General features: G+C 40.8%; 1 protein-coding gene across 5 annotated transcripts in view; it reads left to right on the top strand.

The window, feature by feature from the left end:
- RFX8 (RFX family member 8, lacking RFX DNA binding domain) overlaps nt 1-27,573 on the top strand; it is a 251,754-nt gene that overhangs the window by 160,864 nt on the left and 63,317 nt on the right. The window lies entirely within an intron of this gene.

Below are 27,573 nucleotides of genomic sequence, written 5' to 3'. Positions count from 1 at the left end.
TCAAAGAACCTTAGGTTGTTCCATGTCTTGGCTATTGTGAATAGTGCTTCAGTGAACACAGGGTGCAGATATGTCTTCCAGATACTGATTTCATTTCCTTTGGATATATACCGAGAAGGGAATATTGTTTTGAGCCACTAAGTTTGTGGCAGCTTGTTATGCAGCAATAGAAAAATTACTATAATGAATAAGTAATACAAATATGCTAAAGTTGACATAAATATTATTAAAAATCTATAGTAATTGCACCAATTGTTTAGAACTTAAACCAAAAAAGACTGTCAAGTGAGGACTTCTTTATCACTGACTTTGTTTAGAGTTGCTAGAGCGCAGTGATAATAAAAAGCTGGCTGACTTTTAGTTGGTTTTATTATTATTTTAAAATTCTTTACCGATGGTGCTTCCCCTTTCTGCCTGCAACTGAGGTGGCTGATCCCTTTGCTCTGTTCTTGGTAAGCCACTGAGTACTTGGAACCCAAAAAGAGAAAGAACCTTCTGGATCAAGCAGCTATTTAGCAGTAGAGGAGAAGTCCAACCTCAGGCCTCATGACTCCGTCCTGCCCCTTATTAAATTAAGGCTGCAGGTGTTCTGGGAAGAATTGTGCCAAGACTTCTGTAAGTTTTCTGGTGAAATCTTAGTAAGGTAACTAGCTAGGATCCATCAGTAATCATGAGCTAAGGAATGCAAATTCTTGTCCCAAATGAACCCCTAATTGATTTAATGCTACTTAAAGCACATAGGGCTGCTTTGGTTGCCATCTGTCTAAGTCTGCTCGGGCTGCTATCACAAATGCCACAGGCTGGGTGGCTTTAAACAACCAACATTTATTTCCCACAGTTCTGGAGGCTGGAAAGTCCAAGATCAAGGTGCCAGTGGATCTGTTCCTCTCGAGAGCTCTCTTCCTGCCTTGCAGACATCCGTCTTCTTGCTGTGTCTTCATATGACAGAGAACTCCGGTCTCTCTTCCTCTTCTTATAAGAACACTAATCCCATCATGGGGCCCCACCCTCATGACCTTAGGACTTCAACGTATGAATTTTGAAGGGACACAAGGAATTTTGAAGCATTATATACGATATAACAATATCACATGCCTCTGTGCTGTGATATGATTTCCTACATTTTGAAGGACATGCTATTTTGGAATTGTACAGCTGGAAAGATCTTAGAGATCTTACACTCTAGGTTTCCAGTTCTGAGCACAGAGCAAGCTCCAGAGTACCAGGGGACCCAGAACAGGTTAGCCACCCCTCACATAGCACACTTTTGTGTGCTGTAACACATTTGTATTTAGAGATACCATGGCCACATTTATTGGTATTTATGTCACAATTCTTACTCAAAGGACATTTGTGGTTTGTCAGTTGTATGTACTTTGAAGGCATTATCCATTTAGTACATAGCAACATTTCTCAAATCTGTGAACCTGGTGACACCTAACGCTGTATCCCTGGCTCTTAATCAGAGAAACCCTGTAGTACGAGTTAAGTGCTATATCTTCCAGTGACCACTGTACCAGTATGTTCCAGTAACATACAAAGACGCAGACAGTCACTGAAATCTTTGTATAATACTTGGTTTTCCAGATAATCCTAAATATGCATATTAAGTCCTTTTTGGATCACTGTTCAAATGATAATAGATAACACTCATGGTGTGCTCACTATGTGTCGTTGATTGTCTAATTTAATCCTCACAGTGACTCTCTGGTTTGGTACTTTGGTACTTTTCAATGTTTCCATATGAAAGACCTAGATCCCAAAATGACCAGCTGCCTGTCACACAGCTAGTAAATGGAAGGGGCAGAATTTGAACCCAAGGGGAGAGCACCATCATAGGAGGCAAGTCTCCATGGGTGTAAGTGGGGAGGGGATTACTTATCACCCAGTAAGTCCCAAGATGATACATGTGGGAGGAGGAATGGGGAGTGGGGAGAGGACACCAAAAGGTAAGAGGCAGATGAAGAAAATGAATACCAGCATTCCACCTCAGCGACCTCACAAGTTTACCAAGAGCACTCCCTAATTGTTTAAGACTAAATGAACAAGTCAAGGACACTATGCCCCTGAGGAAGTATGATGGGCAGTCTAGGCAGGGTGGGGATTGGGTTAAATAAACTTCACAAGTACTCCAGATTTCTAATGTTCTTTCCAATCTTGACTGCTTCACCATAGAAAACCATCTAATACCAGTGCGTTGGCTATAAATCAGGGGCACTGTGTAGATGATCTATGTGAACTGCTCTACTGGGCGCTGACTGACACCAAGATAAGTTAAGTGAATAGAGGAAGCTTGTAAGCTGCATAACACCAACGTCTCTTCTACCTCCTTCTTCCAACCTTGTCCCCCTGGACATCTGAGGCTCATATATCCTCCAGACAGTCCTCTTGAGTGGGATCCATGTTGAGGTGACCCAGTGGGTCCAGATCCAGCCCACACCTGGGCAGTCTCACCCCTAGCCTCTTGTCAGGTGGGAGTCAGATATCAGTACACTATGTCCCTCAAACCCTGGACGCACAGTCATCTCCCTGAAGCCTCTCTATCCCTTTGCTTTCCCAGCTTCCTGAACATTTAACTGTATATTGCTTTGGCTGCCCCTTGAGATCCCCACTGATGTGGCACATTCCCCAGACTTTCCAACTAGCTTGGTGAGGATGCCTTGGGTTAATTTGTACCCTAGCCTCCTTCCGCACTCAGTGTCCCTCTTTTCTCAGCCTTCTCCTCTTGAATTTCCTGCCCTAGTCCTTGCCTGTGTAAGCATACTAATACCTTGATTGGCTGTCTTCTCTGTTGCCCAACCCCCACACCCCCACGTGCCTGGTTTTGACATGATGCTGGGCTGCCCTCCCTTGCTATTGACTTCTCTCTCTAGTTAACAACGCTCTACCAGCAGGGTGCTCGTGTATAAGATTGTTTCTGGGACACAGGCATGTGTAAAAATGCCTTCCACTTTAGCAGAAAAGCATTATTACTTCATTCCCTCTGCAGCTTTGGTGAAAACTCAGTGACAGATATTTATGGAGGAGATACTTATTGTAGCTCTGCATCTGAGGACACCTGGGAAGGATACTTTCACAGCTGATCCACACGGTGAAGTCACTCTGGCCATTAGGAACCTTCAAATGGGTCCCTCAGGTGGGCTGTAACAAGAACAACCTTAGGAAGTATACATATATTCACAGTCCCTAATAAATAATAGGCTCTCCTCTTGTATATCAACTCTCTTCTAATTTGGGATGAGTCCCCTGCATATTCAGGCCACATCTCCTCACAAACCTTGAAATGACTAAGGCAGCTTCATGTAACTTTCTCTGCTTTGGAGTCTTAGTCTGAAATGAATCAGTCCTTGAATGTCCTTTTTGTCACTTCATTATGACTATGGGCCCTGGGGCAAAGGGAACTCCTGGTAGCTGCTTTAATATCCTAGGGTTTCCAAGTTGAATATGCCAAGTAGGCATTCGGCATGATCCTCATAAATAGGGATTCCACACTGGGCTTGTGGATCTTCAGAATACCCACAGGGACAGAGGATTCAATACCTCCACCCCAATGACATACGGCCCCCATGGTTTTAAAAAGGAGAATTTAGAAAATTACTGTGATGGTTAATTTTTTGTGTCAACTTGACTGCACCAGGGGGTGCCCAGATATTTGGTAAAACATTATTCCAGATGTGTCTGTGAGGATGTTTCTGGGTGAGATTAACATGTGCTCCTGTAGACTGAGTGTAGTCAATTGCCCCTCCCAATGTGGGTGGGCCTCATCTAATCCACTGGAGGCCTGAATAAAACAGAAGAATCTGAGTAGGAAAGATTCACCCTCTCTGCCTAATTGTCTTTTGAGCCGAGACATCCATCTTTTCCTGCCTTTAGACTCAAAATCAGGCTGGAGCTTATACCATCAGCTCTCCTGGTTCTCAGGCCTTCAGACTCAGAATGGAAATATACCATAAGCTCTCCTAATCTCCAGTGTGCTAATGATAGATATGATGTGTGTATATGTGTTACAGGAGATACATATAGTCCTCTATTATTTATAGGACTATAATGTCTTATAGTATATGTATCTATATCTATTTATCTGTCTATATCTTATTGGTTCTGTTTCTCTAGAGAACACCTACTAATATAATTAACCAGATGACATACATTAATATTTCCAGCTTACAAATTGTTTGGGGGGATATTATATCAATTTTCAGTCTTTATTGAGATTATAATGATCATGGATCAATGAGTTAAAGACTATTACAAAAAATTCTGATGGATTTGTAAATTCATTGGATCAAGAGAATTTTGCTTTATTGAATAGAAGACCTCTACAGAAGATCTCTTGGGCTTTTGTTAAGAGTGATTTTAATTTTGATAGTATTACTAGTCATGAAATTTGACTTTCTTCCCATGAAACAAATATTTACCCTGGGTCATTAGAAAGGATGAATGATTTCACTGCCTGTATTGCATTCAAGACCAGACAGCCACAACAACGTAGAGCTGCCTGGTTCCCAGCTGGAATTTATCTTATTTGGATATTTCTATGTGAAGAAAGTTGGAACAGGGATTAGGTCCCAGATTTCAGAGAATAGGCAGTATGTAGTATCAAGGAGGAAACAGGATGATAAAATGTTCAGGTGAGGAAATGATGTTATACTCAATTTAGAAAACAAAATTCAAAAATACTTAAGCCTTTAGTAGAGTGATTTTTTAGCTTAGCTGACCAGCAGTTTCAGTCTTTTTTTTAAAGTTCTTATGATCGAACCCCCAAAGAATTAAAAGCCCACATGGTCCAGGTTTTACATGGGTCCCACCACAATCATGAAAAGAGATCCATTTTATAACCTATACCAGCAGTTCTCAAACTTTTTGGTCTCACTCTTCAAAATTTGAGGAACCCAAAGAGCTTTTGTATATTTGAATTCTATCTATTGATAGTTACCCTGTTAGAAATTAAAACTGAGAACTTAAAAGATATATTTATTCATTCACTTTAATGACAATAATAAATCCATTAAGATAAATAAGTTTTATGAAAAAGAAGGCAATAATTTTAAAAACTTTAATGGGGAAAAAAAACTTTAATGGGAAGAGTGGAATTGTTTTATATCTTCCCAAATCTCTTTAGTGTCTGGCTTAATAGAAAACAACTAGATTCCCATAGCTGCTTCTGAGATCATGACCTGAGCCAAAACCAAGAGTCGGTCACCACCAGCTGAGCCACCCAGTGGCCCCTCTCATCACTGCTTCTTTATTCAACTAGTCACGATACCACACATCTGGTAGCTTCTAGTAAACTTCAGTGTACACTTGTGAGGGAATGAGAGTGAAAAGGCCAATTACAACTTAATATTCTTGTGAAAATACTTTTAAACTGGCCCTGAACGTGTCTAGAGATCACTCAGCAATCCCCAGAGCACAATTTGAGAGCCACTGGCCTGCACGACACCTCCTAAAACACCCTCTCCCTTCCTCTCACCCGCTGAAACTGCTCAGGGGTTCTCACCATAAGACTGTCCAGTATCCTCAACAGCCAGCTCTGTGATTTATTCCTGGGCTTCTCTGCCTGTGTCCACAACACCAGGACTGTGTTGATTTAGAGGTACTTAGCTTTTGTCTGGGGTTTGTGGTGCCTCTGCCATCTCTCAGATTGTCCCCAACAAAGGGGAGCCAGGAGCACTTCTCAGAGTCCACCTCCATTTCCATCCACCTCTGCAGTCCTACCGTCCATACCTTTCCTCCCATTCTGCATCACACAGTATAGAAACTGTGACCAAAAAAGCAGTTCTTTCAACACTCCAAAGTAGACCTTCTTAGGCATTTAGCAGTCACTCCCCATTCACCCTCCCCCCAACCCCTACAAACACGAATCTACATTCTGCTCTCTGGCGATCTATCTCATCTAGATATATCATATACAAGGAATCACACAATATGTGGCTTTTTGTGTCTGGCCTCTTTCACTTAACATGATGTTTTTGAGGATCATTCGCGTGGTAGCATGTGTCAGAACTTCGTTCCTCTTCAGGGCTGAATATTATTCCATTGTAAGGATAGACCACATTGCTCATTCTTTATAAACCCATCCTTGGCCCTGACTGCTGACCTGCCCACCTTCCTGTTTCCTGTCTTTATTCTCCTCCAGGGCAGGAACTTCATTTCCCTTTTCCCAGCACCTAAAAGAATACCAAGGAGATAGTGGGTACTCTTAAATATGTGTAGCCTGACTGGCCAGCTGACCTTTTTTCCATACCTTCACACCTTTGCTGTTCTGCTTCCTTCCAGCATTTGTTCGGCAGAAAGTAAGGACCACCACCCAACCTCAGGGGCAGGCTTGGGCTGGCTCCTTCCAGGCTCTCGTCTAAATGAGCTAACAGTGCAGGATGGGGTCACCTTCGTTTGCAAAGCCCCAGCTTCCATCCCTTGGGCTGACAGGTATTTGGAGGCCCATCTGAAGGGCTAAAAATAGGACAGCTGTCCACATGGGGAACACTGCACTGCAGCCAGGTAAGCCCCACGGGCACTGAGCAGACAGACTCCTGCCATGTCGTCAGCAGGATGGGGCGGGAGGCCATGGGGAACATGGGCTGTTGTGAGCAGACCTCCCTGATTACCCCTGGGCCTTGACAGTGTCTCCATACTTCTTTGGAGCTCCCTTACATTCTCCCTCTGTGTGCCAGGCTCTGTGCCTCTTAATGCCCCTCAGATCTGGAATATCTTTTCTTTTATGGGGCAGTGAAAACCTATTCTTGTTCTTGCTACTTTCCCCCCAAATTTTGTCTGTGCCTAAAACCAGGAAACCCCTTTGCCACCTGCTAACCCATCATGTCCATCAGAACAGCCTGTGTTTGAAGGGAAGTTTGTGCATATCTCAAAAACAGTAAACTGCTTTAAGGGTCTTTTATTGGTAATATTCCGGAATAAAATGGTGACTGGGATCAAATCCCTGCCATCAGGAACTACTTGAGCTGGGCTATGTATCTCTCATGACTACCCTTCTATCCCTCTTAGGGTAGGGCCAGCTTAGGGCAAGGTCAGTTTACCGTCCACCTGACCAGGAACTAACTGTTTGGTTCTGATAATTGAATTAGACATGTTTTCTTCAGAGGTGACAGACAGCTTAGCCTCCCAGCTCCAGCAGCTCATTTTCAAACTTCTCTCCAGTAACATCATTTCGATATATGTAGCACAGAAGTGCTTAAAGTGCACTTTGTAAAATAATGTGAAAGCTTCTTCTATAAATAGACTAAAAGGAAGAATTCTCTTTTTTAAAAAGCAATAGACATCCTCATATTGCCACTCCCATGACACATGAAATATTGGCTTTCAGAAATATTTTCCCCAAAGGTTACAAAATGCCTTGCATCATAGGTTGCTCTTTGATTTGGTAATAAAAAGTGATCGCAGTAGCCTATTAATTTACAGAGACTAATTCAAGCCTCGGGATACAGTCTAGAATTTTGTAGGCAGTTACTAACAGCTGCAAAAAAAAAAGTGCATCCTAGGCCAGAGGAGACTCATCATAAAAATGATAGCAATGAAATCTGCAAGGATTATGGAGCAGCAATGCTGCAACAGTAGCCAGACTGATTCTGCCATAGAAAATACATCACGTAGGTGACTAGGCTTCCTGGTTTTAATTTCGACTCAGGAAACCATGTGAGCATCTATTATGTGCCAGGGATGTACATGGACCATAAATACAAAACAGCTGTGATAAACTCAATCTTGAAAAAGCACCTTTCTTTTAGAAGCACAGTGGAAGAATGTAATCTTCACCGGGGGCTGGGAAAGTTCCTCAGAACAACTGTCACCTGTCCATCATTTGGGTATAAGGCAGGGAAAGGAGAAGGGAGGAAGCCCAGATAAGTCAGGCTTCCTAGCTTGGCTATCAGGACAGGTGAGAGTAGACTAACCAAGACCTCAGGGGTAGGCTTAGAAGGTTTGGGGCCTGAGTTTGAACCTGAGGGTTGGAGGCGCCTGAAGAATTTTCATACGGCTTTTGGGGAATATGGCAACAACAGTTGTTTGTTGACAATATAGTTTATCTTTTCAGTTCTCTTTATTTCCTTTTTCTTTTTAAACTACAAACACACTCTATTCACACTCTTTTAAAGGCCGATTGCTAATCTTTTATCACTGGAGTTCTTAAATTATTCTTGGCTATAGACTTGGATTTGTATGAACTTAGAGCTCTCCTTTGTTTTCTCATCCCATGCTGGGGGAACCCAGATAATTTCTGGTCACAGCTGCAGATCTGTGGTTGTAACTGATCTCCTGGAAAATAGCCGTAAAGTTGCTGAAATTATCCTTTTAAAATTTTTACTTCATTTCTCGACATAAAATACTTTAGCTTTGTTCTTGTGGGTAGATCTCCATTTCTGGAATTTCCCCAATGACGCTGTATTATCAAAGAGCTTCATGCATTTTTAAACAAAATTATCCTACTTTTCAGAGCCTTTCAATTCTTTTTCCAGGGACTTCAACTTTCTAAAAAATCCGGAATGTAGCCAACTGTTGCTCCCATTAGCTACTGCGTTGCATGTGGACTTTTTACCTCCCCTTTAAATACATTGGTAGAAATTGTATTCATTCTTTTGTTTTTCTGCTAAGATCATTTTTTTCTCAGCATGTTATTATTATGTATTGATTTTTCCTTACATACCTAAATTTGTTGCTGCTTAATATTTACCCAACCTCCACAACATACAGAATATGTAACATCAGTCCCTACCTTCTAAGAAGTTATTCTTTTAAATATCAGCTGCAAAGGTACATATATTACTTTACCTTGATACTTGAATCAGAAATTATATTTTAAAAGATGGACTACAAAAAAAAAAAGATCGACCACAAAAAACACAGGACTTGCACATGGCAAAAATTCACCCAAACAATAAATAGGTTAATTAACTAATTAATAAAACAAAGAAAAGGAGAGGGAAATATTTGCCAGATATCCAACTGAAATGGTTAACATCCAAATTACAACCTTTACTAGAGGAAGGGCTCTTATGAATCAATAAGAAAAAGCCAAGCACCTTAACAGAATATCAGGTAAAGCATATGATTAATGAATTCACAAGAGAAATTCAAAAGCCATGAAACGTGAAAAACAACTCTCCAAATAATTAAAGAAATAAAATTTAAAATAGAAATGAGAAAAAAAAAACATGAATTAGATTAGCAACATTTTTTTTTAATTGACTTAAAAAACAAACCACAAACATCTAATGTTGACCAGCATATGAAGAAAGGGGCAGGCTTTCTCAATCACTACGTGTGGCAGGAAAAATAGAAGCAACTTTTCTACAGAGTAATTTGACAGTATCTTCTCAAAATTTAAACATGCTTGCTCCTTACCTCAACAATTCCATGTCTAGGAAAATATGCTAAGAATCATCCGCTTGTATAGAGAACTCTAGAATTTTTTTCATTTCTCTGTTGTTTAAAATGAGGGGACCAGGGGCACCTGGGTGGCTCAGTCAGTTTAGCATCTGGCTCTTGGTTTCAGCTCGTGGGTCATGAGATCAAGCCCCACGTTGGTCTCTGCACTCAGCAGGGAGTCTGCTTGAGATTCTCTATCTCCTTCTCCCTCTGCCCCTCTTCCTGCTCTCTCTCTCTCTCTCTCTCAAATAAACAGATAAATCTTTTTAAAAAATTAAAAAATAAAATAAAATGAGGGGACTGGATAAAATTTCCTGTTTGATAACAAAAATATATTGCCTTAATAATAATAACAATAATAATATATTGCCTTTATAATAATAAAAGAAATTGCTTCTCATAACAATAAGAAAGCTACTACTATTGAGAAGAAAAATAGAGTATGTGAGTGAGGTTTTCCAAAAATAAATAGAATATTATTCATTTAGGGGCACCTGGGTGGCTCAGTCAATTAGGCGTCTGCCTTCAGCTCAGGTTATCATCCCAGGGTCCTGGGATTGAGCCCCACATGGGGCTCCCTGCTCAGTGGAGAGCCCACTTCTCCCTCTCCCTCTGCCCCTGCCCCCTACTCATGCTCTCTCTCTCTCACTCTCTATCTCAAATAAATAAAAAATCTTAAAAAAAAGAATATTATTCATTTATATATCATATACCATTTATATATATCATAGAGATAAGCATTTATGTACCATAAAGAGAAGCAGTAATGCCTCATCCATTTGACATAGCTTGGGGAACCTGGACATGACTGGGTGCTGGGAGTGTCTGTCAAACATTAAGATAACACAAGGGTCCATTTAAACCAGCATAGTGTTGATAGCTAAAAAGTACTATGGAGTCAAGGGTCAGCTGACTCTACTGTCCTTTATGCCAGAATTGTTTCTAAGGAGACATATTAATTGCTCATGTGAAAATAACTCTTATAAATTTAAGCAGATATGGAAAAAAGTAACGTTAGTTGCTCAAATCCATTTTTTCCCATAGTACAGTGTTTAATTTAAACCTGTGAACAAAATAATGAATGAATACTTAATGTGTTGAGTTTTATCGTGACTTTTAAATTTATATATAAATTGAAAGAGGCAATAAAACAGTTTCAGTGTTACTAAATGGATTTTTACAAATAATCCTGAAAAAATTCTATGTGAGTGTATTTCAAGACTCACAGTTTCTCCAACATACACTGTTTAGCATTTAATTCCTTAACCTCTTGTATTTTCGCTTATCTGTTTTTATGTTTTGTTGTATTTGTTACACATGTTAAAAAAAAACAAACTATGCAAAGTTGGGATTACAATACAAGGGTGACTGCATTTCCTTTCAATGTCACTTAGGGACATTGTTGAACGGGCCAACTCAAGGATTATTTAGAGAATGTACCTTTGCTTGAGTTACTAATTACTACTGATTTGGCCTGGATTCTTAATTGTAGATTTTTGTCTAGTTAGGTTTATAAATATTTCTGTCTGGTAAAGAAAGTTACACTCAAAGTTACAGTTTTCTTGCCCTGTTAGGACATAACTAGTTTTGTCTCTAATACAAAGTGTTAGAGGCTGAATTGTGTCCCCCACCCCCAAATTCATATGTTAACATCCTAACCCCCAGTACCTTATGGTGTATTTGAAGACAAGACTTTTGAAGAGGTAATTAAGTTAAAATGAAGTCATGAGGATGGGCCCTAATCCAATCTGACTGGTGTCCTTATAACAAGAGATCAGGACACAGACACACACAGAAGGATGGTCCTGTGAAGACAGAGGGAGATGGCCAGCTACAAGCCAACAAGAGGGGCCTTGGGAAAAATCAGCCCTTGCCAACATCTTGATCTCTGACTTTTGGCCCCCAGAATCATGAGAAAATAAATTTCTGCTGTTTAAGCCTCCAGTCTGCAGTATTTTGCAATGTTAGCCTCAGTAAACAAATACACTTAGCAAAGCCATTTCAGTAGGTCTTTCCTGACTAAATGAATTCTTAAATTCCACTTTGAAACAACTTTAATGTCATACTGAATCTCTTACTAATGTGTTAAATAAACCTTCTATATTTGTATGAAAGTCATGTTTTTAACATTTTGAACATTATACTTTGACATAAGTTTTGTAAGAAGCCCATAACATTATCTCCGTTTTCCTATTTGACATTTATTCCATCTGAGTACTCGTTTCTAAATGTTCTATTGTTAAATCTTCTGATATTTGATAACATACTGATCAATTGGTATGGACATATCATCAGTTGGTATGAGTCAGTAGTCTCATCAGCCTTTAGTCCTTGTTTTGTTTTGTTTCTAGTGTCCCAGAGGGGCTTCAGTTGAAGTGCCCTATGGCCAGCCTTCTTCCAGTTCATACAGATAATTCTACTTCCTTCTTTGTATTACCTTAGGCCAGAGGGAGCTGAGAGATTGCCTCAGAAGGGCCCATGCCCTAAAAGCCTTTTTAGATTAAAAAAGAGCAAGCAGACAAGGGAAATTGAGGCTTTTCCTGGCTTAAGAAAGCTGTTGAGGAGAAGTCAGTCTGGCCCATCACTGATGCTGCTCTGCAGGGAGGGTGACATTGGATATTTTGTATCACATTATTCAGTGATGTTAGCAGACGTAAAATCTAATAGAACCCTTGCCCAATTCATCTGGGACTTTATCTTTAATCTCACCCGTCAGAATCTGACACTTTATTCACATCAAGGCATCCCTTATTTATATTACTAAAACAGCTATTCCACCTCACCAGGGTGGATTAAATTGCTTCCATTTACCAAAGACAGAGAATAGGCCTGCTCTTTACAAGGAGATGGGAGATAGTCCTTTTTATTTAGAAAAATATTAAGTAATTTTCAGTTAGAGAAACATGTATTAGCTTATTCAAAGCACTAAGAGCCAAGAAGGAAGTCCATGGCCCAGTGCAGAGAATGGTATCATAGTATTTGGAATTATTATTAAATAATTATTTAATTTAGTAATTAATAAATAAGTAATAAGTTGGTACTGATACATGCTACAATATGGATGATCCTTAAAAAGATTGTACCAACTGAAAGAAGTCAGACACTAAAGACCATGTATTATATGATTCCACTGATATATGGAATGTCCAAACTGGGCAAATCCAGAGACAGACAGTAGATTAGCAGTTGCCTAGGGATGGGAGGATGGAGGAGGTAGGGAGTGACCACTAAGGTGTGCAGGTTTTCTTTAGGAGTAATAAAAATGTTCTAAAGTTGATTGTTGTGATGGGTGCACAACTCCATGAATATACTAAGAGCCAGTGAATTTTACACTTTAAAGTTTCTGCTGGATTGAGTTTTCTGCCTAAGGTGGGGAATGGGAGGGAGTGATCATTCAGCCAGAAATCTTTTATCTTTAACAACATGGAGCAGCAGGAACTCTCCGCACTGCTGATGGTAGTGTACATTATTATAACCCCTTTGAAAACAGTTTCTCATGTTGAATAAAATCGAAGAATTACATACGTTATGACCTAGCAGTTCCACTGCCGGGAATTTTGGGGGGCAACCAGAATGCTTGCATGTGTGTACCAAAAGACATTTCGTAGAAACATTATTCAAAATAGTCCCAAACTATTGGAAACAAGCTAAATATCCATGAATAATAGAATGGATAAATAAAGTGTTGACATACAATGTGTATGGCAACACAATCCTATGGAATACTATGTGGTAAAGAAAATGATTTAACTATAGCTAGATGAAGCAACATGGATGAATCTTAAAAACATAAGTAAAAAGAGTTCTGATGCAAAAAATTAAGTGTTTTCATATATAATAATTAAAATCAGTAAAACTATATTGTTTAAGGATGCATAGTTAGGTGGTAAGGTTATAAAGAAAAGCAAAGATGGAATTATCATCAAGGTCAGCATAGTAATTGTATTTGTGAGGAGAAATTATGATTGAGAAGGTCCAAGAAAGGCAATATGCCATTTCTTAACTCAGTTGATGGCTACAAGAATGTTTACATATTAGTATAAACTACTAAAGAGTTAGCGAAATACAACCTGTGGGCTAAATCCTGCCTGCCGCTTGTTTCTGTAAATAAAGTTTTATTGGAACACAGCCACACTCATTTGTTTATATATTGTCTGTGGCTGCTTTTCACTGCAATGGCAGAGTTGACTAGTTGAGAAAGAGACCATAGAACAAAAAAGCCTAAAATATTTACTAACTTGCCCCTTACAGAAAACATTTGCCAACCCCTATTTTATACTAATTTGTTAAGCTATATTTTATATTTAATGTGCTTTTTGTAGTGCCTTATATTTCACAATTAAAAACAAGATTAAAAAAGAATGTGGTGTGATAAGTACAGTGATGGCACCATCATGTGGATAGGCTTTGGGGGTCACATGGGTAGGACTAGGAGGATAAGGAGATACTTTGGGGAGTTGATGCCTGAATGTGTCCTAATGGATGAGTAAGAACTGGTCGGATGAAAATGGTAGACTTCTACTTCTGGAAATTCAATGGGCTAAGTTACTCAGAATAATACTGTTGCTAAAAATTAATGAAAATTAATATAGGAAATACTTTAACATCTTTTTTTACCCATTCTTTTTACCCAGATCCTTTCTAGAGTCTGATGAGCATCAGCATCAGGCACCTTAATGCAGTGTTTGAGTCATCCCACAGTGCCAGTTTAGTTTTGCAAAAGTGGCCAACTAGGCACTAACATACCACACCTGGCTCCATGCCAGTGTGTCAGGCTTCTTACCCATTTAAAGTTTGGGAATATGTTCAGATTGTTTCAGCTCCAAGATTTCTAATAATTTTAAGTTCACTTTTATTGTATATTAAAAACATCAAAGAGCTGACAAGATAATAAGGAATTACCAAACCAAACATTGAAGTGGAGACCTATATAATTAAGTAGAGCTCTGATGTTCCTTCTGGAGCATCTGTCAACTGGTCAAAATTGAGCTTGGGGTTTTTTGGTCTCATGGGACAATGGGAGAAAAGTCAGTACCTAGGGCATGCCCAGGGTGGAGTTGGTCTTAGGAGAGACCCTCCCTCCATTAAGCTGGGTTCAGAAAGTCTATTCCTTAAGCAAACATCCACAAGAAGACTCGAAGAAAATTGAATCAATACTGAACAGAGTATGGGAAATAAAAATTTCCCTAGAGTCATAACCACAAGCTAGACCTTGTGTGGATTTGCAGTTCATAACCATATCACGTGATGGCCTAATACAACTCCAGGACTAGTAGTGAGTGTCCCAAGACTACTGGCAAAAGTAAGCACAGTTTCTCTTTTAGAGGAAAGCATCTTCAGCCTCAAGCAGATAAAACTCTGAAGATAGTTTTTCAAGGACAGTGACCAATAGATAGCCAAAGCAAACAAGCATGAAAAGTAACCAGGCATCTTGAGCAAGAACAAGTAAAATAGTAGATTGGAGAAACTGAACTTTGAACTTCAGATAATTAATTATCAGACAAAATATAAAACAAATAGTGTATTTTTAAAGTTTTTTTTATTTTTAAGTAATCTCTACACCCAACGTGGGGCTCAAACTCACAACCCTGAGATCCAGAGTTGCACACTTCAGTGACTAAGCCAGTCAGGCACCCCTACTTAGTGTATTTTTAAAAAGAATGCTCACAACAAGCTACAAAACTTGTGTCTGCAAGAAATAAGAAACTATAAAATGTGATACAGCATATTTTAATAGTAACCGAACCAAACTTCTAAAAAATAATGATAGTTGAAATTAAAAACTCAACAAATGAATTAAACAGAAAAAGAAAAAATACTTGAGGGAGATTTAAAAACTTGGAAAATAGAGTGAGAGAGTCTAAAATCAATTTAATCAGAGTTCTGAAAGAGAAAGAATGGGATAAAAGAAACATTTGAAGAGATAATGGCTGGAACTTTTCCTCAACTGATGGAAGACACTAATCCATAGATTCAAGAAATCAGAGAAATCCCAATCAGGATAAAATATGAGAAACTCACACATAAATCCGCCATAACAAACCTGAAGAACCCTAAAATCAATGAGAACTTAAAAGAAGACAGAAAAAAAAGAAAAAGACACAGAGTCTTCAAAGAAATAACAAACATATGACTGATAACTCAGCATCAGCTATAGAAGACAGAGGACAGTGGAATAATATCTTCAATACACTGAAGGCAATAAATATCAGTCAAGACTTCTAAAACTGGTGTACACATCTTTCAAGAAAATGAGCAAATACAGATATTTTTAGAAATAAAGCCTGAGAGAGGTTTCCAAAAGTAGATCTTCTATAAAGAGAATTCTGAAAGATAATCTTTAAGTAAAAGAAAAGTGAGGCCAGATGGAAATACTATGACAAAAGAAGGAACAAAACACAAAGCAAAGGAAAATGGAGGGTATGTAGGTAAGCCAACCAAACCCTGCTTGTATAAAACAAAATCTTAATGCTGAGGAGTGGCAAAAAGATAGAATTAAAATAAATCACAGCATTTATTTAGAAGGAGATAGAAAGGTAAATGAAGTTAAATGTTTTTAAGCTTCTATTGTCAAAGAGTAGGCTAAATGTATTGATTAATATAGACTTTGAGAGGTTAAATATGTTGTAATTTCTAGAGTAATCTTCAAAAAAGTAGACACAGGGGTCGCCTGGGTAGCTCAGTCATTGGGCGTCTGCCTTCAGCTCAGGTCATGATCCCGGGGTCCTGGGATCGAGCCTACATCTCCCTCTCCCACTCCCTGGGCTTGTGTTCCCTCTGTCGCTGTCTCTCTCTCTGTCAAATAAATAAATAAAATCTTTAAAAACAAAAAGTAGACACAGGATGTTACTTCCAAATTACTAGATGTTAAGAAATGGAATACTAAAAATACTAAATTAATCCAAAGAAAACAAAAAAGGAGAGAAAAAGGATTTTTAATTTTGTCATGAGATCAGAGGATGCTCGACAAATAATGAAACTAATAACACAGACATCACACAGTAGGAGGTCACTATTAAATGAAGTGAAAGCAGGTACTCTCAGCAGTTAGCAGAGGAAGGTACAAGATGAAAACAGGGGCAGAATCTCTATTTCACCAACTGTACAACCATGTGAGACTCAATGGGCCCCAGCTTCCTCCAAAACAGCTGATGATTTCATGGTGTATTTTTTAAACTTGTGTATTGTCCAAAGATGCTGTAAGTCATAGCTGTTGTCCATCTCATCCTCAAAACTGAATGGATCCATTCCTCAGTGGGATCCTGTCAGCCCCTCCTCCCTCGACTAGTCTTTTGGGTTCACAAAAGTCACTTGACCATCAACCTGTATTGTGAATGTTCCTCTCATTCCTGGCAAAGCTGCTTTATCCAGGAAGAAGAGTTGCCTTTGTTGGATTTGAGGAACTCTCTTCCTTGGATAAGACAAATAGTTTTTTCAGCAATGTGAGAGCTGAGTTTGGGAGCCATTGTTTAAGCTTTCCTGTGCTGGGTTTTGTGATAAATTGAGACTTTTGTTTTGTTTTGTTTTTCTTCCTTGCAGAGGAAATCAAATGCAGCAGGCCTCTTTATGGTGGGCTGTATCTGATGTGGCAAAGGCAACAAAGTCAGGAAGTTCAAGTGATGGCTTCTAGGATGGGTCCAAGCAAAAACACCACCCCACCTTATGAAATAGAAAATGTTATGCTGTAAGCAAACAATGCAAGAAATGGTCTTTTTTTAAGAAACACAAAACTCAAGTTCCTTATCATCTCTTTCTAGAGGACATTTCTCATTACTTTAGTCATTCAACAAACATTTATTCAGCACCTACCAGTATCTGTCCAGCACCGTGCTAGTCAGTCCCTGCCTTAAGGAGCTCACTATATAGAGGAAGGACTGCCGAACAGAGTGTTAGAGCCCAGTATAAACAATACTATGATGGAATAGAGCCCAGGGGGTAGAGGAGGGCCCTGGGGAACCTCCCCACTTAAATTGGTTGAAGAAGAGGGTCTGGAAAGGCTTCCAGGACAAGGAGAGATTAAGCTGAAATAGGCTGGACAGAAGTTAGCCAGGAGAAGATGAACAGAAGCCTAGAGATTCCAGGCAGAAAGAGTGGGTTGTGCAAAGGCACTGGGATATGCAAATGGGCAGCTCCTCAAGGAACTGCACGTTCTGTGCTTTGGGAAGGTGAGATGAGGCTAGAGAATCAGATATTCAAATCTACATAATTTCTGTGTGAATATTTGAAACTATAGGCTCATACCTATAGAGAAGAAGAATCCTCAGGTGTGTGGTTACATCACTACAATCATTTTTGGCAAACTGAGGATCCAGAGTATGACAGAAATGTGGATGTTAGCAAAAATTTAGGTCATAAACTTAGTTGCAATACAAATTGCAACTGTATGATCTTGAGCAAACTGCTTCTCTCTAGGGAATGGGTTTTGCTTTGTTTTTACCTACAAAACAAAAATATTCCGTAAATGGATGGACATGATAGTGTTTTATGAGCTTTCTGAGCAAATGTGATGTAATGGTAACAACAACTGTGTTAGGGATTAGCATTTTTAGGCACAAGATTTCCTTAGTCTTCCCAGCCCCCCACGTGACCAGAGACAGAAAGAAAGGAAGGCTAGAGAAGATACAGTTGAGGGGACCGGAGGGGAAGGGCAGACTCCAGGATCTCAGAGGCGCTGGCGGCCACTGACAGAGTAAAGAATGAGGAGGAAGGGTGTTTGGCTGGGCTGCACGAGGGTCAGGAAGGGGAAGTGGCTAATTGTGTGGTGGGCGGACAAATAAAAAGTGAGTCTGTGAATCAACATTCTGTGACTCTCAGCATATTTCTTGAGCAGTTGTGATCACACTCTTTTTATTTTTATTATTATTTTTTTTGATTAAACTTCCAGAGCAAGGAAATGCCAAATGGATCAGTGTATTCAGTTCTCATAGTGCTTTTCCGTGCTCAGCTAAAACATGAGTTCTAATGCTAGTGAAGAGGAAAAGCGAAGAAAATTCATTTGCATCGTATCAGAATGCTGACTGTATAAAACATGACTGCATACGTATTTTTAATTTCCTATCTTATCTCTCCTTGGATAGAACCACCAAACTCTGACTTAGATCCTGATTGCCCTCAGAAGGCCTGAGCTGTGTGCAGTTGTGGGAGGGAAGAGTGGGAGCTGAGCCTTCATCCAGAGCCCCAAGGAACCAGAACTGTTTCTCCTGACCCCCTTCACACCCCAGTCAGAGACGCTGCTCCCCTGGGAGAGGAGTGAGATGTGCTCACGAGGCCACCCCTTTCTCTTCTCTGGGTATGTGGCTGTTGGTGGTTGGGGCCGTGGGGAAGGAGAGAAGGGAGAAGCAAAGTGGACAAGGACACTAAACTTCCTTTTTTTGCTAAACCTCTAGAAACCATTTGTTTAACAGCAGCCTACACTTCCTGGACAGCCCGCAAGATCTGACTTATTCTGTGATATAGCTCATACCAATGTTTCCCAAACTGGATTCCATGGAACCCCAGTATCCTTCAGGATGTTTATCAGTGGTGAACAGTGTTATGTAAAAACAGACAAATAAATGGGGAGGGAGTGGGAATCTGTAGACAATTAAACTTGGAAACACTAAGTTAAATGGAGTTAAACAGGCTTATCTACTGCAGGACTGCTCAGCTCCTTTAGTATAATACATCTGTGAATCACCAAGACAGAAATATAGTATTTGGGAGGTTCCAAAGAAGAATTTTTTGTATGCATGTACAGAACACTTAGTTGCAAAAGTGTTCTACAGAACACCAAACCAACGTCCTACTAATTGTATATTGATAAAATACTAGTGTTAATTATACTGTTAATAACATATGTTTGTATATTCCTCATGCTGAAGAGGGTTCTAGGTAGATCTGAAACTAGTGTGTGTGTGTGTGTGTGTGTGTGTGTGTCTGTAAGTGTATAAATGTCTTTTATGCATCATCCCCCAGAATACAGAGTCAAATATATATACATATATATATATTTTATGAATATTTCTTTTTATTATGAACATTTTTTTAAGATTTTCTTATTTATTTGAGAGAGCACACAAGAGAGAGCATGAATGGGGGGAGGGGGGCAGGGGCCGAGGGGGAGGGATGAGCAGACTCCCCGCAGAGCAAGGATCCCAACACAGGGCTCGATCCCAGGGTCCTGGGATCACAGCCTGAGCTGAAGGCAGACGTTTAACCAACTGAGCCACCCAGGCGCCCCCATTAGAACAATTTCAAACACGTGAAAGGGGAGAGAGAGTAAAATGAGCTCCCTCAACCCCATGGCCTGGCTTCCACTGTCATCAGTACCTGCCAAGCTCATGTCTTCTATCCTCCCCTCTCTTCCTCCCCGCCCCTGCCAACTGGGTTATTTTGAAGAAAATCGCAGACATCCTCTCATTTCATCTGTAAATATTTGAATGTGTATCTCTAAAACAGATAAGGATTCTCTTTACAAACATGACCATAATAATATCACCGCACCAAAAATTTCAAAATAACCTACATCATTGTAACTACTTCTTTCCAAGGAAAGTTGTAAAATGGCAATGGTCAAGTTTACTGAGCACTTACTATGCCAGGCACTGCGCTAAAGGCTTTATCGGCTATCTTTTTGCCTCACAGCTACACTGGGTGGTAGCTACTGTACTGCCCATTGTGTAACCGAGGAAACTGCCATGTAGACTTCCCCCAGCGGAGTGGCTAAGCCTGTGCCCCAGGTGCTCTGCTGCTTAGTGGCTGGATGATTTGGGGACAAAGTCACTTCACGTCTTTTCTAGTTTCCTTTTCCTCCCTGTGAAATGAGGCAAATACTATGTTCCTCTGGTGCTCCTCTATACTTACAGTCATGTAGACCCTACGGAGGGCTGCTCTTTTCTGCACGTGTTGGGTACAAGGCAGGGGCATCTATATTTTAGTCCAAACTGCTAAAGTGAGTCCAATGTAATGATTCAGTCCGTCCTCTGAGATCATGCCCAGTCTCTTTAGGGAAACATGATTTATCTCTGTTTCATTTCCCTCGCCTGTTTTTCCCCAAGATGGCCAGAGGCCACAGTGGGGAGAGAGGTGGCTTACTGTGTGGGAGAACCACATAACTCATGATTTAAGGCAGGGCACTCTGCAAAATGGAAAAGGGAGCAAGAAAGAGTTGCACAGGGCAGGAGGCACAAGCCTGCACTGCTCCAGGCAAACCCCACCCAACATGGGTCCCTTCTCAGGCCTTGTCCTCTTCCCTGGCCCCCAGCACGCAAAGTCAATGCCCTTGTCTTCATGGGTGCTGCCCACTCTGGTGGCGGCATGGCCATTGTCTGTAGCTGGCCATGGTTAGACCTCAGTCACCATCCCTCCAGGGAGGACTTGTGCCCCCTTACTACTGAGGGCTCTGTGGGCCCCTGAGATCTTGCTCTGTCTTCACTATGTTCCCTGCCATGAAGCACACCCTATGGCCCTGAGTTATATGTCCACTCTAACAAGGTCCCTAGCTAGACTGGGACCACTATCTAATGTGTTCAATTCTACAGAATCTTTTGGGGTAGCCCTATTTTCATTTCTATGTCTCTGTCAGGAACAGTGATTGTTGTGGGGGACTATGAGGGTAGATACCTTTGCAACATGTCCTTACTCCCCCAGGCATGCATATGGCTCATAGAGGTGCTTTATAAATATATATTGAGTGAAAGGCTCAAATCTAGCCATCCCTCTGCTTAGCCATGATACACCAAGTATGCTTTGAAATGATCACCTCGAGGTTGATGTGGGAGCACCCTGCTTCTCCCAGAATCCTCACTGAAAAAATAAATGACAAGTATTAGAAACACATCAGTTAGTTAAGGGAAAAGGAAATCTGCTGACACTAACTCGTGCAAAAAAGCAGTCCGTCAGAGAACACAGAGGAATCTTGCAGAACTCAATTTTGGGAGGGACAGCAGAACCGCTTGGGAACTAGAAGGTGATCAGGCATCTGCCCTCTCCAGCTCTCCGTGGCCTCTCACCTCAGCTGCTCCTCACTCATCTGCTTCATCTGCAAGCTTCTAAGAAGCGTTACAAACTGAGGGGTCTGGCTGGGGAATGATCAGATGTATGACCTGGGCCACTCCACTGCAGGCAGGTATGGATGAGAAGCACTGGCCCAGTGATGGCATGTGAAGATTGTCTTTGAGAAAGATATCTCAACAACTGTTTGCACCGTGAACTAGCTCTTTGGCATCTTCATTTTATTGGTTTTTAACCCAGGTGAAAGCAAGCTTCTATTCATAAGACATTCTTTAACAATCTTTAGGCACCTATTGGGATGTGTTTACTTTTTTTTAAGATTTTGTTTATTTATTTGAGAGAGAGAATGAGATAGAGAGAGAGCATGAGGGGGGGAGGGTCAGAGGGAGAAGCAGACCCCCCGCCGAGCAGGGAGCCCGATGCGGGACGCAATCCTGGGACTCCAGGATCATGACCTGAGCCGAAGGCAGTCACTCAACCAACTGAGCCACCCAGGGATGTGTTTACTTTTGTCCTGCAACAAAGCATATAGGCATATGCCCTTTATAAAACACTTTCCTTGCCTCCCTCTGCTGGGGGATTCACTTCCTACTTAGCAAAAGGGGGTCACGCAACTAGATGAAATGCAGTCTGCTATCCTTTAGCTGCTTTCAGAAAGATGTGTCAAATGTGTTTTGTTTGGGGATGCTTTAGTGAAATTCATTTCATGGTGAGGATATCGTGAGATAATTCCATGCAGAATAGCTGGGAGCTATTGGAGTATGTTTTTACCAAAGAATAATATGAACTGTGAGGAAAGACAAAGGTCTGTCACACCAGAAAGTCAGCTAATGCTACCATTTTAAAATTGCTTTTCAAAATAATTCCTCTGCGCTAATAAAAACCTTTAAAATGTATTTACACAAACCCAAAACCAATTGCATTAGTGTGCCTTTGCTCGTTCTCTTAGAAAATTATTAAACGAATTAGGGTGTGATTTACAATTTTGCACATGATTATGATTTGAACAGGTGCCTTTTGAGGTTATGGGACAGCTCAAATAGGATGACTCACTTAATTACTACTGTTCCTTTGCAAAAAAGGAAACCACTTTTCACTTTGTGTTTGCTTAGTTTTCTAACAGACTTCAGAAAAATCCCACTTTTAATGTAGCAAGGGTTCAAATGTATTCCTCTACAAATTATTATTTACGAGCATTCTGTGATGAATGAAGGCTGTTCCCTTTCAATCCATACATCTCAGAGTTCCTCTGCAGATAATACTGTTTGTTATACCACATGTGGCCAGCCTTTCACGTGACCTGTGCAAAAGTTGGGGAGCGGGGAAGCGGTGGATTGGTAGAAATTAACCTCTACAGAAATGGTATGTCTCCAAGGTGCTCCCAATCATGGATTTCAGATCAAGAAATAGCAAAGATGTGCTTTGTGTGGAGTTTCTTTCCCAACACATTCATGCCTGTGAATGTGGTGTACCCAATCAATTTTAACTAGAGCATGAACCAGACACTCTGTAGATGAATCTAGACCAATGAAAATTTTAACATGTGATAGCAATTTGGACTCTCTCCAATGAGACTGTTTTGCTCCAGTATAGTTTGAAAGTCTCCATGGCTTATTGGTTTAGAGCCCAATGATCTTGGAAAGTCTCTTCCAGGTGAAAATGAAACATGCAGTTGTCTGTTCTCTGTAATGCTCTGTCTGTGCAGATACTAACTACATTGTACATTCTTGACCAAATGCATTATACTCTTTAGCTTTATTTAAAAATACATCTATTGCCTGAAGACACCTGGTACATCCACAGAAAGTGAATAATTGTAAGGACTGAATGAAATTAAGCACCCCAGATCAGAGATGGTTTTGTGCAAGGATAAGGCACAGCTGGTGCCCTTTTAGAAGGTGAAATAAGACTAACTGGATAATCTAGAAACCAATTAGACTGAAGTAGGCAAAAGTAGTCACTGTTTAGCTGAAAGAGATACGTACTATGGCAGAGGGAGATAAAGCTTGCTGTGCATAAAATGTGACATGAGGAATTGGAATTCTGTTTGACATGAACTTAAAGATTTCTTTTCTTTTCCTTGTAATGGTATAGGACATTAGTGGTCAGATGCTGAACATGAGTTAGAGGGAGACTGGACTTTTCAGGTACAAGAGAGCATATACATGGGCCTGGCTATCTCATCAGTGAAAGCTACAAAAGGAAGTCTTTTTGTTATGTCAGGTGCAATTAAACATTCTTTGAAAATAAAATGAATTTTAGACCTAATACTACTCTGCAGTCTATGTGGCTATATGCTCAACCCAAATGAAAGCCTTAATTATATGCTGCTAGTAAAAGAGTCACATGCAGAGGTAAATGTCTTTTGCACATTTAGCACATTAGGAAGGCATACACTGTGAATAAATCTAAGAGTGTTATTGTATTAGCATGTACCTACTTAGAGTCTGCATCTATAAGAGGGCTGGTCAAACAAGGTACACTAGCTGTCACCTGTCATAGAAGAAATTAACTGGTCCTTTGGGTGGAGGGTGTGAAATTGACCCCATGGACTCATGTCTATAGTCCTCTAACCAACTGGCCTCAACAGCTCTGGAGCAAGGCAAAGTAATGTTTGCGTTTCATTGCATCTAATATTTGATGTAGTAAACAGCAGAGACTACTGGTCAACCAGAGGGTCATGGTGTTCCATTGTTATTTCCAAGATTGTTCCAGTGCCTGGTACTGACTGGAGCAAAGTAAATATGCAAATATCACATAATCATCAGTGACATAGTGAGACCTCAAGTTGGCCCTAACAAGTTGAGCCTAATAACAGTAGGTTCTTCTCTTGGTTATTTCTAGTCTCTGTGGAAATGAGTGGGCCTCGTGGGAAGTTTCTTGGGTGGCCAGGAGCTGCTGCAGGACCTGCATGAAGAATGGCAGAAGCCAGGCTCTCAGTTTCTGGAGGCCACTGAGAAGGACCTCCCGCACTGCAGGAGGCCCAGGATGGGAGCACTCAGGGCAAAGCAAAGCCAGTGAAGCAGCCTGGCAGGGCTCCCGTCCAAGGTCCCAAGACACCTACCACCTCTCTAGAAAAAAAACAGAGAAGAAGGGCTGAACTCAAGAAAGCTTCCTTGGAGAACTTTCCATAGCATGTCACCTGGTTGTTTCCTCTCTCCTTCTGCTGGTTCTTCATCACAGTTACCATGCAGCTTTCCCTGTTCAGCAGAGTCTCCCGGCACTACGTGAAACTAGCTGCTGCCAATCTGCTTCTTACCCACACAGTTGGCTTCCTATCATTGCCAGGTCATGAAGGGGTCTCTCCACATGCTCTTCGCCTTGGTTCCTGCCCTGAGAGGGGCTGATGTGGTGTCAAATGTCCCCTACTGGATGGCTTTTTAAAGCCGCCAGCCCTGAACAAGGACATACAGCTGAAAAGATGAAAAGGGCAAATATCAGCCTCCATCACTTATTTATAAGTCCTTTCCACTTTACTGCCCACCGCCCCTCCCCTGGAAAAAAACCTTCCTGAAGTTCTTAGAACCAGGCTGATTCCTGATGCCACTCCCCAAAGGGGAGCCAGATGCCATTTGGGGTTGGCTCCAGTGACCTGGCCAAACTTAAAGGCTCAGGCTCTTTAATGAATGTCCTGCTATCTCTCCTCTAGAACTGCTTTAGGAACACTGTTCCTGATACCCTGAGGATTGTGTCCCCACTGGAGGGAGAGTGCTGGCCCTGGAGACCTGTGTTTTGCCCCAACAACTACTTTCTTCTTTTTTTTTTTAAGTAGGCTCCATGCCCAGCATGGAGCCCAGTGTGGGGTTTGAACTCATGACCCTGAGATCAAGACCCAAGCTGAGACCAAGAGTCAGACACCCAACCAACTGAGCCACCCAGGCAACCCCCCCACCAACAACTACTTTCTAGTGCTGTCACATGGAAGGCAGTCATTGCTGTTTGTTGAATGAATCTCTGCCCTGCTTCCAAAAGTGGTTCTCCAAATGTGATCATGTGGTGTTAGCGGCAGGGGTGGGGCATCTTTTTTTTTTTTTACCTTTCTTTTCTTTTTTTTTTTTTCTTTTAAGTAGGCTCCATGCCCAGTGTGGAACTCAACATGCAGCTCAAACTCATGACCCTGAGATCAAGACCCAAGCTGAGATCAAGAGTCAGACACTTAATTGACTGAGCCACCCAGGCACCCTGGGGTATCTTTTTTTGAGGCAGGTTTTTCTTAATTGTGGTCAAGTATGCATAACATAAAGTTTACCATTTTAACCAGTTTTAAGTGTATAATTCAGTGGCATTAAGTACATTTACATTGTGCAACTATTGCCACTATTAATCTTCAGAAATTTTCCCTCATTGCAAACTGACACTCTGTAATCATTAAACAACATCTCCCCATTTCTCCTCTCCCAGCCTCTGGTAATTTCCATTCTTTCTGCCTCTCTGAGTTTGACTATACTAGGTATCTAATATAAGTGGAATCATCTTTTTGTGACTGGCTTACTTCATTTAGCATAATGTCTTCAAGGTTCATCCATGTTGTAGCATGTAATAGAATTTCATTTCTTTTTAAGGCTGAATAACATTCCAAAGTATGTAAATACAAATATTACATTTTGTTTATCCATTCATCCATTGATGGACACTTGGGTTGCTTCTATCTTTTAGCTATTGTGAATAATACTGCTATGAATGGGGGGTACAAATTACAAATATCTCTTTGAGTCTCTGCTTTCAGTTCTTTTGGGTACTGAAGGGATTCAGAACAAGTTTCCCCAAAATGTGCCACTTTGGCATGTGGACTATTTTAAGCTGCAGGCAGTTGAGACCCTGTGGGCTCAAGAGAAACTTTGCCCCTCCCTTAATTACCTAAAAGAATCTAAATTGGGGATCTTTCCCAAAATAAAATTACTACCAGAGATAAATTTTATCTGAGTGACCCATCTGGATGGCAGGGCAAACATCTAATTACCAAACATTTGCTATTTTCTTCTTGTCCTGTGAATCGCCCTATTCCCCTTTGAAGCCCCAAGCTCCTACCCCATTCCTCAGCTCAGGATGGCATATATACATCATTTTACCTTTCTGTGTTTACCCCTCTCCTGTATGTGGGGTTCCCATACATACAAAATTAAATCTGTTTTTCTCCTACTGTCTGATGTAAATTTAATTCTTAGGTCAGCCATAAGAATCTTTGAAGGGTAAAGGAAAATTTTTCCTCCCCAACAGTACATACCCAAGAAGTGGAATTGATGGATCATATGTTAATTGTATTTTTAATTTTTTGAGAAACTGCCTGTGTTTATAGGAGCTGCACCAATTTACATTCCCACCAGCCATGAACAAGATTCTAGTTTCTTCACATATTCACCAACAGTTGTTATTTTCTTGTTTTTATTTCTTATTTTTAAAAATAGCAATCCCAAAGAGTGTGGAGTGGTATTTCATTGTGATTTTGATTTACATTTCACTAATGGCCAGTGATGTTTAGCATCTTTCCATGTGCTTATTAGCCATTTGTATATCCTCCTTTGGAGAAGATATTCAAGTCCTAGGCCCATTTTCTAATTGGAATGTTTTGTTGTTGCTGTTGAGTTGTCAAATATCTTTTTAACCTAGATGAAGAAATCTTTCTGAGAGGACTTTGAAGCAGTCAGAAGCCAAAAGAGCAGTTGCCTGACTGAGCTCCCCTTCATGCCACATACCCTTTATTTATTAGCTCACTTAATACATACAACAACCACACAAGTCCTAGTAAGCAAAGTAAGGTTGGGAGAGAGTAAGCAGTTTGACATCACGGACCAGTGATGTGAACATATAATTCCTGAGGGCAAGGACTACCTGGTCCTGGCTGCAGGTTGGGGGGGATCACTCCAGGGCAGATGTTCTTAACTGGAGTAATCTGGGGTCGGCCTCTCAAAAGTCCTGATGCCGGCTGCCCTCAAAACTCCCAGGACCAGTGGTTCTCAGGCCCGAGTGCACACCAGCATCACTAAACTCCTGGGGAGCTTGTAAAAGCCCGTTTGCCTGGGCCGCTCCCACCCCCAGACCAATTACATCAGAACCTCTGGGATTGGCGCTTGGGCGTCCATATTTTTGAAAACCGCGCGGGTAATTCCAAAGCGCAAACAAGGTTGAGGACCGCTGATAGTCACCACTGCTGTGACCTGATTTGAAACTTATATACATTGGTTTTTATTTGTTGCTTCCTCG

This window comes from Zalophus californianus, chromosome 8 (genome assembly GCF_009762305.2).
Source record: "Zalophus californianus isolate mZalCal1 chromosome 8, mZalCal1.pri.v2, whole genome shotgun sequence".
Classification (NCBI taxonomy): Eukaryota; Metazoa; Chordata; class Mammalia; order Carnivora; family Otariidae; genus Zalophus; species Zalophus californianus.
This window is presented reverse-complemented; position numbering and strand designations above follow the sequence as displayed.